This window comes from Tenrec ecaudatus, chromosome 17 (assembly GCF_050624435.1).
Source record: "Tenrec ecaudatus isolate mTenEca1 chromosome 17, mTenEca1.hap1, whole genome shotgun sequence".
In the NCBI taxonomy this organism is placed as follows: domain Eukaryota; kingdom Metazoa; phylum Chordata; class Mammalia; order Afrosoricida; family Tenrecidae; genus Tenrec; species Tenrec ecaudatus.
The window spans coordinates 10,975,745-10,992,308 of NC_134546.1; positions in this window are offsets into that span (position 1 = coordinate 10,975,745).

Consider the following 16,564-nt stretch of genomic DNA (forward strand, 5'->3'; position numbering starts at 1 on the left):
GCGGTTAAACTGGTGCCTGAGGTGGTGAGCCTGCAGGCAGGGGAATGTGGAGAACCACGCTGTCTTGGTGCAGAATGTCTCTGGACTCTGGTCTAGAGTCCAGACCAGAGCGATTTGGGCCTAGACTGGGCTGGTCAACGTCCTCAAGGCCTACCTGTCCCTGCTTCTGAGGGCTTGGAAGGGCAGAGAGGGCATGAGCGGGCAGTGGGCAGGCCCTCTGGCCAGCCTGTGCGTGTGTACCTGGGTGAGGGGCTGGGTCAGGTTGGCAGAGCAGTGGTTCTTCCGAGCCTACAGTGATGTGTCCAGGGCCTGGGGCGTCTCCATTCTCTGTGTCCCCGCCCATCTGCCTCAGTGCAGTCTCCTGTATATATATCCCACCCCACCACCAAACTCACTGCGTCACGTGGATGCGAACTCATCATGACCCTGGGGGACAGAGTAGAAGGTCCTCTGTGGATTTCCAAGACTGCAACTCTTTATGGGAATAGAAAACCTTGTCTTTCTCCCAAGGGGCGGCTGGTGGTTTTGAACTGCTGACTTCGCAGTTAGCAGCCCAGTGCATAACCACTATGCCACCCGGGCACAAACCTTCACCAGCAACAACAGGAGTGGTTTAAACAACAGAGATCACAGCCCCACCGGAGAACCGTTTACCACCATCACAATTTTCATCCCTAAAGAATTTCCAGGAAGGAAATGCTCATGATAGAAGGTGAAAAGTAAGTTAGAAAATTGTTTTGTGATTTCTGTTTTATGCAGAACACCCATTTGTCTAAGCTTAAAACGAACAAAACACCGATGGATGAGGAAGACTCGTTCACTGAAAGAGTAACATTTCTCCTCTGTGTGTGGTGGGACCATGGCGGCATTTCCCTTCTGCTTTCTTTTTGGTCTTTGTTTTCCATAAATGCACATGTGTCTCTGAGAATCAGGAAGATCATTTCAGGACCCACACTTCCAAAGAATGGCACCAGATGCCAGGCTCAAAGATAAATAAGATATTCAGATACACTGCCTGAGTCAAGGGGCAAAGAAAAAGAGATGTTCAGATACACTGCCCAAGTCAACCAGGGCGCAGAACAGCACCGAGGAGAAACACAATATTCCTCTGGCTCCTTGAGGCTTCCTCACCCCCCACTATCATGACCCCAGTCCTGCTTTTCCTTGCGTGTTAGACTGGAGCATGTGCACAGAGACAGATACGAGATAGCGCTCACGACACACGGAATGCAGGCACAGGGACAGATACGAGATAGCGCTCACGACACACGGAATGCAGGGACAGGAATGAGAGCAGCAATACCAGAGGTGGAGGGAGAAGGTGGGGAGGGGAGGAAGGGGGAACCAATCGCAATGATCCACACATAACCACACTCCCCACCCTCCTCCAGGGGGATTCACAACAGAAACCATGGCGGATGGGAGACAGCGGTTGGTGTAAGATCTGAAAATAATAATAATTTATCATTTATCAAGGGGTCACGAGGGTCGGGGAGGGAGGGGAAAAAAAGGAGCTGATACCAAGGGCTCAATAGAAAGTAAATGTCTCGAAAAGGATGATGGCAACCTATGTACAAATGTGCTTGATACGACTGATGTATGGATTGTTGTAAGAGCTGTCAGAGCCCCCAATAAAATGATCTTTTTTTCTCTCTTTTATTTGCCATGGGCGACCCAGCCCCCGCCCGCAGCCTGGACGACATCGACCTGTCCGCCCTGTGGGTGAGCGTGCCGCCCCCCTAAAATGATCTTTTAATTTAAAAAAAAATACACTTTTTGCTCAGCGAGGACTCATCGCTCAAAGAAATAGATAGGAAAGACCAGAGGAATCAGTGCGTTCCAACCGTGGTGTCGTGAACAATATTGAATACTATGTGGGCTGCCAAGAGAAATGAACCCATCGGTTATAGAAGAGATATGCCCAGAACGCTCCTTAGACTCGGCGACGGTGAGATTCCACTCACCCACTTTGGACAGGTCCTCAGAGATGACCGGTTGCTGGGTTACCAAAAAGGGCATCATGTTTGGTAGAACACCGCCGCCTCCCCGCTCCCCGCCCTGAGAAGGACAGGCACCCAGCTCCAGCGGCAGACTCAAACCTACAAGGGAGCAGGAAGACGGAGCAGCACCAGCAATGTCTCCTGCTGTAACCCGTGAGGCAGCTATAAGTCAGACCTGGTTCCAGAGACACTACCCACCGCTGCTGCCACCTGCAATCCCTGTGCGACGTGGGGGTGGGAATAAGTGCTGAAGAGAGGGGCAAAGGGCAGTGGGATCCGGGAGGGCGGGAGACCACGCACTGGGCTTTACGCTCCATGGGGACCGGCTACAAAGCACGAGCCAGAGACCAAGGTGGGCCGTGGTTGCAGCCGCTGTGGTGGTGAGGTGCCATCGAGTTGGTCCTGACTCACAGCGACCCCAACACAGCAGAGGGAACATGACCTGGTCCTGCATCAGCCTCACAGTTGTTCTCATGCCGCAGCCCCTGCCTCAGCCCCTGCGTCACTCCATCGCACGCAGGGCCTCCTCTTCAGCCAGCATGCTCCCGTGCTTGACCAAGCATGTGTCCTTCTCCAGGGACTGGGCTCTCCTGACAACATGTCCACAGTAGGTACGATGAAGTCTTGCCATCCTTGCCTCTAAGGAGCACGCTGGCTGGACTTCTTCCAAAGACAGACTCGTTTGTCCTTTTAGCAATCCGTGGGACTTTGGACAAGTTACGCTGAACTCATCTTGTTTCTTTCATCTGTAGAGTGGGAATAAAGAAAAGGCATGGGTGAGCAATTACAGGAACCTTGGTGGTGATTAAGCATTAGGCTGCTAACTTCAAGGCCAATGGTTCAAACCCACCAGTTGCTCCTTAGGAGAAAGATGAGGCTGTCTGCTCTCCTAAAGATTTACCGTCCTGGAAACCTGGTCTGTACTGGGTCGCTGTGCACACGATCGATTCCTAGCAGCGGGTGTTTTGGTTTGGTGAGCAGTTAAGTGCATGAAGATGTAACATGATCCCTGGGACACAGTTAAGTGTTCATTAAAACTAGTTAGGTATACGAGAAGATTTTGAAAAGTGAATTTGGGAGGAGGGAGAGCGTGTAGGGTCTGAGGGTAAGTGATACAGGGAAGATGGGTCACAGGGAGAGGGAGAGAGAAAGCAGGGAGGTTGGACAACCCCGGGGAGGCCGGGGCTCGTGCCCAAGGTGTGGGCTCCGGGTGGAAGCTCCCCAGGTCACAGCACTACAGGCTGGGACGGAGGCATTGAGATTAATGGGGTGCCGGTGGGGTTCAGCCTGCTGTCTGGGAGCCTCTTTCGGTAGGTGCTGCCTCCACTGCCCTTGAGCAAGTGCCTAAGGAGGGCCCCAAAGCCAAGCCAGTGGCTCGAGGTTTTCTCTAGGCTGTGACTTCCAGGGCAGAGCTCCAGGACTTTCTTGCTCAGAACAAACTGATCTGTTTTGGAAGGACAGCCAGAGTGCTCCTTAGAGGGAAGGGCCCTAAAGCGGGGAAGGGGCAACGACAAAGAGGACGTGCCCTCGCGAGATGGATGGCGACAGTGGCTGCAACAGTGGGCTCAGATAGAGGAACAATTGGGAGGAGTGGGCAGAACCGAGGGTTGTTTTGTCCCATGGTGCACAGGGCTCGCTGTGGGTCAGAACTGACTGCACAGTGCCTAACAAGAACAACCGACCTTTCTTCTAAGGAGCCTAATTGCCAACTGCCAAGCTTTCCATTCACAGCAGATGTTTCCCCGTCTCCTTCATCCAGGGACCATGGGGATGAAAGCAAACAAACTCACTGCCATTGAGGCCCCTACAGGACAGATAGACCTGGCCCTGGGTGTTTCTGAGGCTGTCGCTCTTCACAGGAGGAAAAAGCCTCATCTTTCACCCTCGGGGCAGCTGGTGGTTTCGAACTGCTCACCTTGAGGTTTGCAGCCCAATGCATAAGCCACTCTGCCATCAGGCCCTCTTTTGTGCGATGAAAGGAGGTGGTCAATTCCAGAGCTGGTCTCTGAGCCGTGACTATGCAGGTAGGGAGGGGGTGGGGAGGGGGTTATGCAGGCCACCGTGGCCTTTACTGTGGATCTACAACGGGCCGCCTCCATGTCCTTTCGGCAACCTTGGACAGCAGAGTCGCTGCCTCCATTTTACAGATGAAACGACCGAGGCGCGCGATCACACACCAGCACGGAATGGACTAGGGTTCAAGCAGAGACTTCCTTCCAATGCAGCCGAACGTGTTCTTCCACCTTTGGGGAGTGGCCGCACCTGCAGGAGCCATGTCTGGTCTTGAGCAAATTCTCAGCAGTCCCTGGCCTGGAGTGGCCCTGGGCCAGCCTGGGGTTTCTGGGGTCAGTCCTGAATGAATCAGCAGAAAGACCCTGCCAACACAGGCTGCCCTCCTCCAGCACTCCCAGGCTGGCGGTGGGGTGACACAGAGGTGTGGAGGGAGCAGGGCCCACCACGAGGCTTCAACGGTTTGTTCTGAAGGCATCGTAGACCCCTTGAAAGGCCGAGAGGTGCTGAAAGCCCCCGGGTCCCTCCTATCCCAGAAAACCCCTGCCCTCTCTCAAGCTGACACCTGACAGGGATTAAATGCCTTAGAGAAGACATTGATCCTTGCTGTCCAAGTCCCCATCCCCAAAGCCCACGCTCACCAAGTTGATTTGAAGAGAAGCTAGAGCCATAATCTCCGTGGAAGCAGACCGACTGCCACATCGTCCTCCCAAGAAGCAGCGGGTGGGTTCGAAAGGCAGACACTTTGGTGAACAGCAGAGCATGAGCTGCGGGGGGCCAGCAGGGTCCCTCTCTCCAAGTCCCAGAGAGGATACGTTTTCTCCAACCCACCTGGCCCCGTGCCTGAACACAGCACCGGCCTCGCGCTCCTCCCTGGGTCCTGCCTCCTCTGTGGGGGTGCGTGGAACTAGGGAAGGGGAGGGGAGCATCGCAGTGGGACCTCACATTTGCTGCCTGCGTTTTACAAGAGGAACTTGTGTCAGGAGATGGAGCAGCAGAGGCTGCAGTGGCTGCATTCAGAGTCAGAGAGGGGAGAATTTCAGCTTATCGCAGTGGTCCTCAACCATGGCTGTGAACAACCACTTCCAAACACGGGCACAGCGTCATGAGCCTGGAGGTCCAGGCCCCTCCGCGTGTTTCTCTGACCTCGACTGCGGCCTCTCACTCCCCAAATGTTTGGTTTTCAAAAAGTATTATATGTGTCCAAACTGTGGACCACACGCTTCAAGATAAAACAACTGTATTAAGAGAAGAGCTGGCAGAGGAATGGACCGAGGACTTGCATTAGCAAATTTCCAGGGAAGAAATAAAAATGGCAACTAGGTGCATGAAAACCTGTTGACCCTGATTAATAATTAAGGAAATGCTAAATAAAACAATCACGAGATAACATTTCATGTATCAAATGGTCAACTTTTTTTTTGGAAAGGAAATTCCCAAGAATCACAAGGTGTGTGTGTGTGTCTGTGTGTGTGTGTTCTTATGAGCGTCTCCAATATCATTAATGAGACCATCTGGCTCCAACCTTTCTGGAGGACAGTTGAGTAACTTGAAGACAGTCTCTGACCCATGGCTTTCAGGGAGCACTGAGATTGAACTCCCGCTGTTTGTGATGGCAGAAATGGTAGATGAAACCCGGAAATGACTCACACAAGGCGGGAGCTGCGTGAACTGTGGGGCGGCCATAGAGGAATATGCTTGTGAATAAACGTGCCCCGACGGGGGGATTTGCAGATCGGTCATTGCGCCAGAAAGGCAGGTTTCAAATAGTAACGATGGTGTCTTGGGTCTGGTTTTATATAGAGAGTATTAAAATATGTGCGTGCGTGCGTCTGTATAGGAGGTGGGAAGGAGCTCTGATCACACAATGATGAAGTGCTCAGTGGCTGAGAGAAAGGTTGGCAGTTCAAACCTACCCAGAGGCTTCCCAGGAGCTGAGGCCTGACAAACCCCTCCATCGAGGCCACAGCTGCTCTGCTCTGTCACATGGGGCCGCAATGAGTTAGAACTGACTCCAAGGCCGCACACACCAAGGCACAGCAGGTCCTGACAGCCATCGCCTCTGGGTGTTGGGCAGGTGGGTGCTTCACAGACAGATTGCTCCCTCTTGGTACTTTCCAGTCTCTTTCCCTACATAAGACATGGCTGCTTTTGCTGAAAGAAACCAATCACTATTTATTTTTAAAATTCACTTTCTTCTTTATCCCAATGTGTCTTCTACGTTATACCCTAATTCAAAAAACAAACAAACAAAAAACCACCCTTGTGTTGTGATTTAGGTGAAAGTGAAGGTGTATAGGTCTGCCGTTTGACATCCAACAATTCATCCAGTTTTGTTGCGACTCATCTCTCCCAACCACTTCCTCCCTGTTTCCATTCCTGCTTCTTCGTGAATCCTCTGTCCTTGGGCAAATGCTGCCCCTTGGATTTTAATTGGTTTATTACTCTAGCTCGGGTGAGTTCGGGTCTAGCCATACAGGGTGACTAGGGCCATGGTCTCGAGGGTCCCACCTGTCAGCCTCTATCTGACGGCAAATGTGGGCTCTTTTGTGATTTTGGAGCTCCGTCAGCATTTCCTCCCACTCTATCCGGGACCTTCTGATGGGGTCCTTGTCAAAGCAGTTAGTAATGGTGGCTGGAACCGAGACTGGCTGGTGTTTTCCTGATCCATTAGTCTTCTGGGAGGGGAGAGCTCAACATCGGCAAGTGATGAAATCAGATCCTCTAACCCCCCCAAATCAAGCCTCAGACTGGATTCTTCACCCTCTCCCAGGCCTTCCCGCCGTGTTGGTGGTGATCTGGATGAGGGAGGTGGCACTGGGGAAGATGAGGATGATCCATGGGTCTGAGGGGACTAGCCCAAAGCCCGTTGGTTTGGGCCCACCCAGAGGTGCCTCTGAAAATAGGCCTGGTGATCTGCTTCTGGGAGCCGCGGTAGCTCCGTGACGTAGGTGTTAAGCACAGGTCATGACTTTCAACTCCGGCTCCTCTGGGAAAGATGAGGCTGCTGACTTGGGTAAAGATTTATCATGGGGGCAGTCCCACTCTGTCCTACAGGGTCTCCACGAGTCAGAGTCCACTCGAGGGCAGTGAGGGGGTTGGTTTATTTTGATTTGCTCCTGAAAGGTCAGAGGAGCCCTGGCGGCAACGTGGGTACACATTGAGCTGCTAATCACAAGGTGAGGAGTTTGAAACCACCATGTGCTCCTCGGGAGAGAGACTAGGCCTTCTACTCCCAACAAAGAATCACAGTCTCAGAAACTCACAGGGGCTGGTTCTACCCTGCTCTATCGGGTAGTTATGGTCGGGAATAGAAGCAATGGCGGTTAAATTTGAATTTTCTGTAAGACCATGCCCTTGAGAAACCTACAGAACAGTTCACAGGGCACAGCTAGGGGAGCTGGGCATCACGATCTACCAACCACCCTCTGTCTAGTGAGATGATGCGGCATGCATGGCTTTGATGCCTGCCAGGCTCATGCCAGATCAAACCAAAGCCAGAGCCATCAAATTGACTCCAAGGCTTTATCAATGTTTGCAGCCTCATCTTGCTCCCTCAGAATGGCTGATAGGCTTTGAATCGATAACCTAGTGTTTAGTTGTCCAATGCTGACCCGACTTGGCACATAGGGCTCAATAAATGACACTTCTGATTGCTTGGGCGTTAGGAAGTTAGACACTCCCCCACCCAAAGGCTGGGCAGATGTACATCGGGAGCCTCCTGGTGGTGATGGTCCTGGGCTTCCTGAACCTCGCTCTTCTCTGTGCTCCTCCGACTCCTTCCCCCCTCCCTCCCCCCGCCCCGCCCCCCCCGCCCCCCCCCCCCCCCCCGCTGGCCTGGAAGGGAAGCTGGAGCTAGAAGCCAGCCCTCCAGCCGGTGCACTCAGAGAGCCTTCCTGAACTCCGGACTGGGAGGCCACACGTGATTAGGCCTCCTGGCCCTAGCCCTTCCCAATGCCCGCTGTCAATCACACTCTCCCATGTATGTCCTCACAGCCAGTGGCCCCTCTTGTCCCTTCCTCCCATGGCAATTCCATTGGTGGTGGTTTGGTGACACTCAAGGTCTCTAAACTTAACCTGGCACCCTTCAGTCCCTCCTCCTCCTCCCTTGTGGAACTTGGGGAGAAGAAACAGCCTACACTCAACGACCTCTTCGACTTCCCCGGTCACCGCCATGACTTCAAGCCCCTGACTTCAGCCTGGAATGGGGAGGTCCTACCACAGCCACTCCTGTGGCACAGGGCTCCCCCAGGGAGTGCAGGGCCAAGGCCTGTCACCAACAGGGTAGCTGTCCTCTGACAACAAGGGAACACAGAGTGATCTTCTCCTCTGAAGCCCCCTTGGGGCTAGACAAACTGGGCTCACTCCCTGGCCAGGAGGAGGTGACGGTCCCGGCAGACAGGACTGGCCTCTTACTTCATGCACCTGGGCAGCTGCCACATGGGGCCAGGGCCTCAGGGGGCAGTGTTAGGAGGAGGGGTAGGATGGCAGCAGGCTTGTGTGTCTGTGGATCCCAGACTCCTTCTTGAAGGTAAGGAGAGGCTGGGGAAGATGTGAGGTTTTTAGTGTAAGAGAGCTGGTGGAGTTAGCCTGGTCTCCAGTAAAAGAAGGGACGCCGCATGGCTAGCTGGATGATGTTTTCAGTCTGTCCTCTTCTGCCGAGAGCTAATTACTGTAGTGAAATCAAACATCCCCTTGAAGTGATGACAACCACTAGGAATAATTACTCCCAGCAGGCCAGTAGAGCACAGGATGATCAGTAAGTGGTCATGGTTTGTATTCGGTGTCCTGCTGATGCTATGGGTTAGGCATTGAACTGCCCACTGCAAGGTCAGAGGTTCAAACTCTCTAGCTGCCCCATGGGTGATCAGGAGGCTATCTCCTCCCATCAGGATTTACAGTCTCAGAAACCTGTACACGGTCCCTGGGTGTCAGAGTTGACCAGATGGCAGCAGGGTTTAGGGGGCTGGTTTGGTCTGGGTTTCAACTGAGCAGCTCAAGCAGGCAAGAAGAGTGGATCTTTCCAGATGCGTCCAGAAAGGGGAGAGGAAGGGTAAGGCTTTGGGCGCGCACGTCTCCACACCTCACAGACTTTGTGGTCGGTAACTTGGGCAACTGTGGGAGCCATACCCCAAAATCAGAACTCGCAAAGCAGTGGGGTCCGGGGGCAAGCGAGGGTCTCAGGCACTGCACCAGGGGATCTGCTAAGAAAAAGAATCAAATACGCCCCCCCGCCTGAGATGCCTCTCAGAAATGCCTGGCACTCTGAGTTACGTACACACACACACACACACACACACACACACACACACACACACACAGCCCACTGTGACTCTGACCTGAGTGTTTGAGGCTTGAGTCAGATTCCATGACTTGTGTGCCATGGATTCCCCGCCTACCCCCAGCCCAGCCCACCCCACCCCCACCGAGCTTGAGCTGCAGAGGCCCACTCTTGCCTCATGACAGCCATACTGCCGAAGGCCTCTGGCCTGACTGCGGTGTTACTGACTTAGCTGGGAGTCTAGGTGGCTTTGACCTCCCATCTTCTGCCTGGTCCTTGTGTCCTCTGGTGCCACCCTCACCCTGCCCAGGTTCCTTCTGGCAGGGCAGGGAGCTACCCCAGTCAGGGAGGGGCAGTGTCAGGGGTAGCCCAGCCCCTGCCTGGCCTCAGGCCCCACAGGCAGCATCTGGAGAGGAGGGCAGGCCTCAGGCAGGCTGTGATGTTTTGCTCCTGGGGAGTGGCCCCTTTTTGTGACTCAGACCCCGAGAATCTGGGAGCCTGGTTCAGCCCTGGCTGGAGTTGGGCCGGGGCCTCAGCGGCTCAGAGTGGATGTACTTGGGTCTCTCCACTCCCTCCCTCCACCACAGTCCTCCTAGCGGGTCCCCTTTGTTGTTGCTAAATCCTTTCCAATCTCCCCTTCCAAAAGCCAGCAGATCCAAGTGGAATTCAACACCCAAACATCCACACAAAGGCCAGGATTAATAGCTGGCTTTGTCTGGGCACAGATGTGCAGCAGCTTGGGGGTGAGGGGGTGGGGGTGGGTGGGTGGGGAGTTCTGCCACTTGAGTCAACAGGGCTGGCTCCACACTTGGGGGAGGAGCTGCTGCCTGGATTCCCCCTCCAGGGCTGAGCTGGTGTGCTCCTGGGGGTCGGGCCCCTCCACGGAGTCACAGTCCACAAAGGCCCCTCCTGACAAGTGACACTTGGCCTGCCAGCCTCAGCCTCCTAGACTCTGTCTCTGTGCTGCTGCAGCCCGAGTTTTCAAACAGGCCTCAGCCACCCTCCAAGATGCCCCGTGAGCTCACTGGGGCACGTCAGGAGGTCCTGGGCACACGTGGGCGGGCAGGCAGGCAGGCTTCCTGGAGGAGGCAGAGTTTCACTTGAGCGAGTGCCGAAGGCTGAGCAAGGTTTAGTTGGTCTTGAGGTGGGGAGCAGAAAGGAGAGCATGCTGGTCAGGACACTGAAAAGGGGCAGCGGGGCAGGAGGGAGTGGACCGTGTAGGTCTGGAAAGGAGCTGAAGCATTTCTGATGACAGTCCCAAACCTAACCAAACCGCCCTCGAGTCCAGTGTGAACAGCTAGGCCATCAGGGCCCCTTCTGGTGGCAACAGAGAAGCCACGAAAGGCTGTAGAGCAGCTGTCGGGGGAGGGGGTCAGGGAGGAGCATGGGGGTGGGCCGAGGTGAGTGGTCTGCTGTGGAGGACAAGTTCTAGGTAACCAGGCAGAACAGCCCTCATCCAGGCCCTTCTGCCAGAGCAATCTACGCTCTAGCTCCGAGCAAGACTGCAAGGTGGGCATTCTGCCCTTACACCCAGGAGCAGGAATATCGGGTTTCCCTATTGTTCTAGCCGGTTCCCAAACAGAGAGCCGTGTGTGTGTCGGCCACATTTCAGGAGCGGAGCAGGTGGCCACCACCCCCAGCCCATCTGGCCCCAGAGGTGCTCTCTGACCACAAAAGGTCCCCACAGTCAGGGAGAGCTGGTCAGAAACAAGGTCCCAGATGACCACCCAATCACCCTGGGCTGGCTGGAACTTGTCTTTTTAGGGTCAATGTCATATGGGGGGAGCAGACAGCTAACTCCACAGGTCTTGAGGTTCCAGCACATGTGGGCAAGTCATGAAGCAAGTGAGGGGCCAGGCTCCACTGAGTGCCCACAGGAAAGGAGGGTGGCTGTGAGTAGAAGACCCAGCCAAGGGAGGCGGCTGGAGTTCATTAGTTAGTTCAGTGGGACGTTGTCAGAGGTCAAGGAGGGGCTGCCTCCTAATTTCGACTGCCAATTTCCAGTGGGCAGCCCCTCTTCTTCAGCCTCAGCTGCTGGCGATGATGCCCTCCTTTGTAGGTTCTGCAGGGCATCACGCAGGGTGGGGTGGGGGGAGAAAACAACACCTCCGTTAGCAAGGGCGTACCTGCCCTACAGCATCAAGCCCTCCAACCACAGGGCCATCATCCATCCACCTGGGCTGGCTTCCCAGGCTCCTTCCCTCCAACCTGGAGGCTGGGGGCTGGACTGTTCAGATGCCCAGGGCCAGAGCGGGGCCACCAGGTCTGAGGACTGCCCCCTTCCCCACTCCCCCACCCACCTGGAGGAAGTGGGAGGGAGGGCAGGGCTCAGAGTGGTCTTCCCCTTCCAAGCTGCCCAAGGGCAGGCCCCAGTTAACCAGTTGGGCCACTGAGCCAGAGGAAGAGAAGATTCCTGAAGAGCCCCCAGAGCCCTGGTGGCCTAGTTCTTACATGTTGCACTTCCAATGTCAGCAGTTCGAAACCACCAGCCCCTCCATGGGAGGAAGATGAGGCTTTCTACTCCTGTAAAGAGGTAGTCTCAGAAACCCATGGGGGCAGTTCCACCCTGTTCTCTAGGGGCGCTACCAGTCTGCATCGACTCAATGGCAGTGAGTTTGGTTTGGGGGGGAAAGAGCTTCCGGTCAGCACACAGGAGGCCATCGTCCAATAGGGGTCAGTGGGAATGACAGCGCTGACCGTGTCTGCGTGCTTTTAGGGGGGTTGCAGCTGCCACTGAGTCTGCTCTGACTCCTGGTGACACTCCCCCGCCCCCCACATCCCCCACGGCTGGAACGCTGTCATCCTGTGCATCCCTGTGGGTGGTTGCAGGTGGGACCTTGGGGTTTCAGAAGTCGATTGCCACTCTTTCCTCCTGGTCTGGAAGCTCCCGAATGAAACCAGCTCAGCATCTTGACAATAAGCAGAGCCCCACTGACAGATGCTGGGGCTGTGCCTGACATGCACTGGCAGGGAGCAGGGCCCAGGTCTCTAGTAGGGAAGGTGGGACTTCTCCCCATGCCGCAGGGGCGGAGTCAAGATCAGTCCCTGGACAGAGCAGACAGGAAGTACGCTTGGGCAGCACCCACGACGTCCTCCCGTGGGCAGGCAAACTGACTGCAGATGGCACACAGGGCCAGCGTCACATCTGCTTTGCTCGGTCCTGGCCTTCAGCACCCGGCAGGGCCTCATCCGCTCATGCTGAGGATCTGCCCTCTGCCAGGCGCTGGGGACACAGCCAGGACTGCCACAAAGACCAGCCCTCCCCGAGCCTGCCATCCAGCTAGGAGAATACAACTCTCCACTTAAACCCAGGCCAGCTGCCCTGGCTCCAGCTCATGGCAACCTCGCGCGGGTAGCTCGGCAGCATGGAGCTCCAGAGGGTTCTCGATAGCTGATGTTGTAGGAGGCTTTCTTATGCGGTGCCTCTGTATGGCCTGGAACTTGCAACCTTCCAGTTAGTAGCCAATCGTGCTAACTGAACCATGCAGGTGCTCTTAGGTAAACACAGAGAGGTTTCCTACAGGGTGAGGCGCTGCTGGGTAATGGGAAGGGGGGGGTCAGGGAAGAATCCACTGTCTGGGACAGACCTGGGTGACATGAGGGAGTGAGCCCTATGGGCATGGGGGTTGGAGCATGCTGGGCAGAGGGAACAGGACGGTGAGACCAGTGGTGCTGGCGGGAAGCAGATGGGGGAGAGGGCCGGTGTGGAGTAGGAGAAGGAAGCAGTACAGCCCACAGGGTTCCTTCAGATTTTATTCCATGAAAACCATTGGGAGGCCCTGGAGCCCAGAGTCCTGTCGCTGAACAGCAGTGGTCACTGTGCAGTCCGTGGACCAGCATCTCCCAGCCTGGAGCTGGTTGGAGACACAGGCTCTGAGCCCCACGGGGGATCCATCCGCTGGACCTGAATCTGCAGGCACAGAATCCCCAGCTGACTCATGTCACAGGGAATCTCAGGGCTCATTGGTATGTCTAAAGCATCAGTCCCAATTGGCTTAAAGGAAACAGGCTTGAAGGTGGCTTCTTGTAGAGGCTGACTCTGGCTGCTCTCAAGATGAATGACACAGATGGAGAAGACCTGCTGGGAGGTGGCTGCTCCCTGTGATCCGCCTGTCTGGATGGGCCTGGCAGCACAGCGAGACCTTGGTGGGCTGGGAGCAAATTGAGAAGGGCAGGAGGAAGAGGGCGTGCTGGTGGGGTGAACACGGTTGGGAAGGGAAGAGCCACATATGGATCCAAGGTCTGGTCTCCTTATCAGGCTGAGGTAGGGACCCTGGGGAGTGGGCTAGCCAGTGCTGGGTGAATGGATGCGCACGAGACCTCCCTGACTCATGGCTGCCAGCAAACCAGAGCTCAGGTCTGTTCCAGCCAGAAGGGTTGGCCAGGGCCCCGGGTGTCCGTGAGTCCCCTGATACCAAAAGTCCTCCCACGGCCATCCTGTTCTTCCTGTAGCCAAGTTGAGGGGTCTGACTACTAAGACTTGGGGACTGGTGCCTGCTCGCGGCCACGTGCTCCCCTCTGAGCTGGTCCCCAGAGTAGCCAGGGGTTATGTCTGAACTCTGCATGGTGGGCTCCCCAGTCTAGCCCAGGACTTCCTAGGCGGCAGCGCCAGGACTTCATGAGTCAGCATCGCATCTCTCTGAGCCCAGACAGATGTCTTACCTGTCACCAGCTGAAGCGACAGCAGCCAGCCCTCTGGGCCTGGGTTTCCCCAGATACACAAGGAACAGGGTCACAGAGTGTGGCCTGGGATGATTAGCCAGCCTAGCTCCAGGGAGATGGTGGTCCCTGCCCTCCACCCCACCCCACACCCGCAATGCTCATTCGGGATCCCAGGCAGCCCTCACCTAGGCCCAGCCTGTTGAAAGACCACCTTAGAACAGAGCCAATTCTTTTGTCCTACTTCTTGCCAACACCTCGATTTCCATCCCCCTCCCAGGAGCCTCTCTTCAGAGTTCACCTCCCCCAGCCTTGGCACTGACCACCTGTCAGCCCAGTCCTAGAGGCCTTCTCCTCTGTCTAGACACCCCCCCAGCCCCTCCCTCTAGCCCGCAGGCTAGCTGTGCACAGAGCTTCTCAGGGCAACATAGAAAACCTCTGCCTCAGTTGACACACAGCTGGGTGGTTGGGCAATGGAGTAAGCAGGGATTATAAGGTGGGAGGTCTGCACAGCACTAAGGCCCCCGAACATCTGATAAGCTCCCCTCTCCTTGCTCCGAGGTCCTTTTATGGTGGCTTAGAGCTTCCCAGACCTCAAGGAAGACCTCTATGAGCCGGAGTCCTGGCACTGCCCAACCCCAGCCACCAACCAACCAAACTCACTTGAGTCAGCGGCAACCCACAACAACCTCATAGGACAGGACAGGATGGCCCCTGTTTTGGGGGTTCAACCTCCCACAACTGAGTGGGTCCAAGGGGGAAACTGAAGGGTAAGTTAAAGATACATCAGACCGAAAGCATGCAAGGGCTCACCTCTCAGTCAAGACTTCAGGAGCCAGGTCTGAGCAGAGAGAGCGAGTACGTAAACTCATGGGTTTCTATAACCTGGGCACGGAAGTCATGGTAAGCACATGCATCACAGGAAGGGGTTGTACATAGGCATACAGGCAACAGGAGGGGACAACCGAGGGCACTGCACACAATAGGAAGGGGAGACACCAGGGGACATACGTCTGACAGGAAGGCACAAATGTAACAAGCTGGGCTGGCTCTAGAGAACCAAGAGAGCAGCCTAAACTTGATCATCTGAGTTTCAGGAGAAAAATCCATTATCCTACTCAGGGCCGGACAGATCTTAGGGTCTGTTTGCTCCAGATGACTGACAACCTTCAGGCAATCAACCTTCAAGCGGTTGACCTCCAAGTCTATAGTTAGTGCCCATGTACTTGCAAACAGCACCTTAGGTTTGGCATTATTATCGAGGGGGGGCGTCGTGGGGAATAACTTTTTATTTCGGGATATGAGTGGAACGCAATGCCTCCCAGACTCCTGAACACATGCATGTGCGGTTTGCCCGCATACACTCCCTCCCCTGCTCTGTTCCCCACACCCTGTAAGTTTCCCAGACTACACTCTGTATGGGAATAGAGAGCAGCTGGTGGTTTCAAACACCTGACTAGGCCAGCCGCCTCCCGCTGGGCCCAATCTCCAAGCTCAGCAGTTGATGCCCAGCTTCCCTCAAGGGCAGGAGATGGCCCAAGGGTGTCTTTCAGCAGCCAGGTCAGTCTCCAGAGTCATGCAAAAGGCAGAGATAACTAGGAGGCTGGCCCAGGGACAAGGACAGGGAGAGGCAGGGACCGAGACTGTTGGGCATGGCTCGGGCAGGATTTCTACATTGGTAACCGTGTGGGGCAGGGCAAGGTGGGAGAGGGCGGCGGACGGGACGCCTGACTGGGTGGCGGAAGGAGGGTTTTAGGGACAGAAGCCAAGCCCCAGTGGCTCTGTTCTCATCGCGTCCTGGGACACACAAATCCCCGGAGACTTGAAGTCTGGCTCCACCGCTCACTGAGAACGCCGGTTGTTCATAACGAAAACCGCGAGGGCGCTGGCGGCCTTCCCCCCATCCCTGCTCAGGCCAGCTCCGCCAGGCCGGGCCAGAGTCGCCCGGAGACCCCGACGCGGCGAGCGGCTGCATAACCCTGCGCCCCAACCCGAGCCCGAGCGGGCACCGGCGCCTCGGCTCCCAGGGGCAGCCCGCCCGCCTGACACGTCTCCCAGCGCCCCTGGGAGTGGGGATGGGGATGAGTGGCCGTAAGCCTATCGGAGGTGATCCGGTTTGGGGGCCGGCACCCAGGGGCGGGAGCCTCGGGGGACCGGGTCGAGGGCGGGCAGACCCCAGGGAAGGTGCGAGAGACCACGCCACGCACCCCGCGGCCCCTTCATCTTCTCTCCGGCCTCAGCCCATAGCCATTTCTCGCCACTGCTGAACAATAGGCCTTGCTGGCAGCCTGCAGCCGGCAGCCAGGCCGCAGGGTCCGGGCCTCCGAGGGGGTTGGGGGGCTCCCCGGGTGCGGCGGAGGGGCAGATTCAGCCAGCCTGCTGCCAGAGGGGAGCTCAGCATTGGAGATTCTCCTCCCAGGGAGCTTTGTTAAAGCCCCCCAGCCCCCGGACCCACCCCACAGAGATGCTGCAGGAGCCCGGGATCACTCCGATGCCTGTCAGGGGAGCTATGCCTGAGGCCACCCTGGCTCGATAGTGGGCTGCTCAGCCAACTGCAGGCCAAGAGGGTACAACTCAAACGGAACACACTGCCACCGAGTTGATTCCGACCATA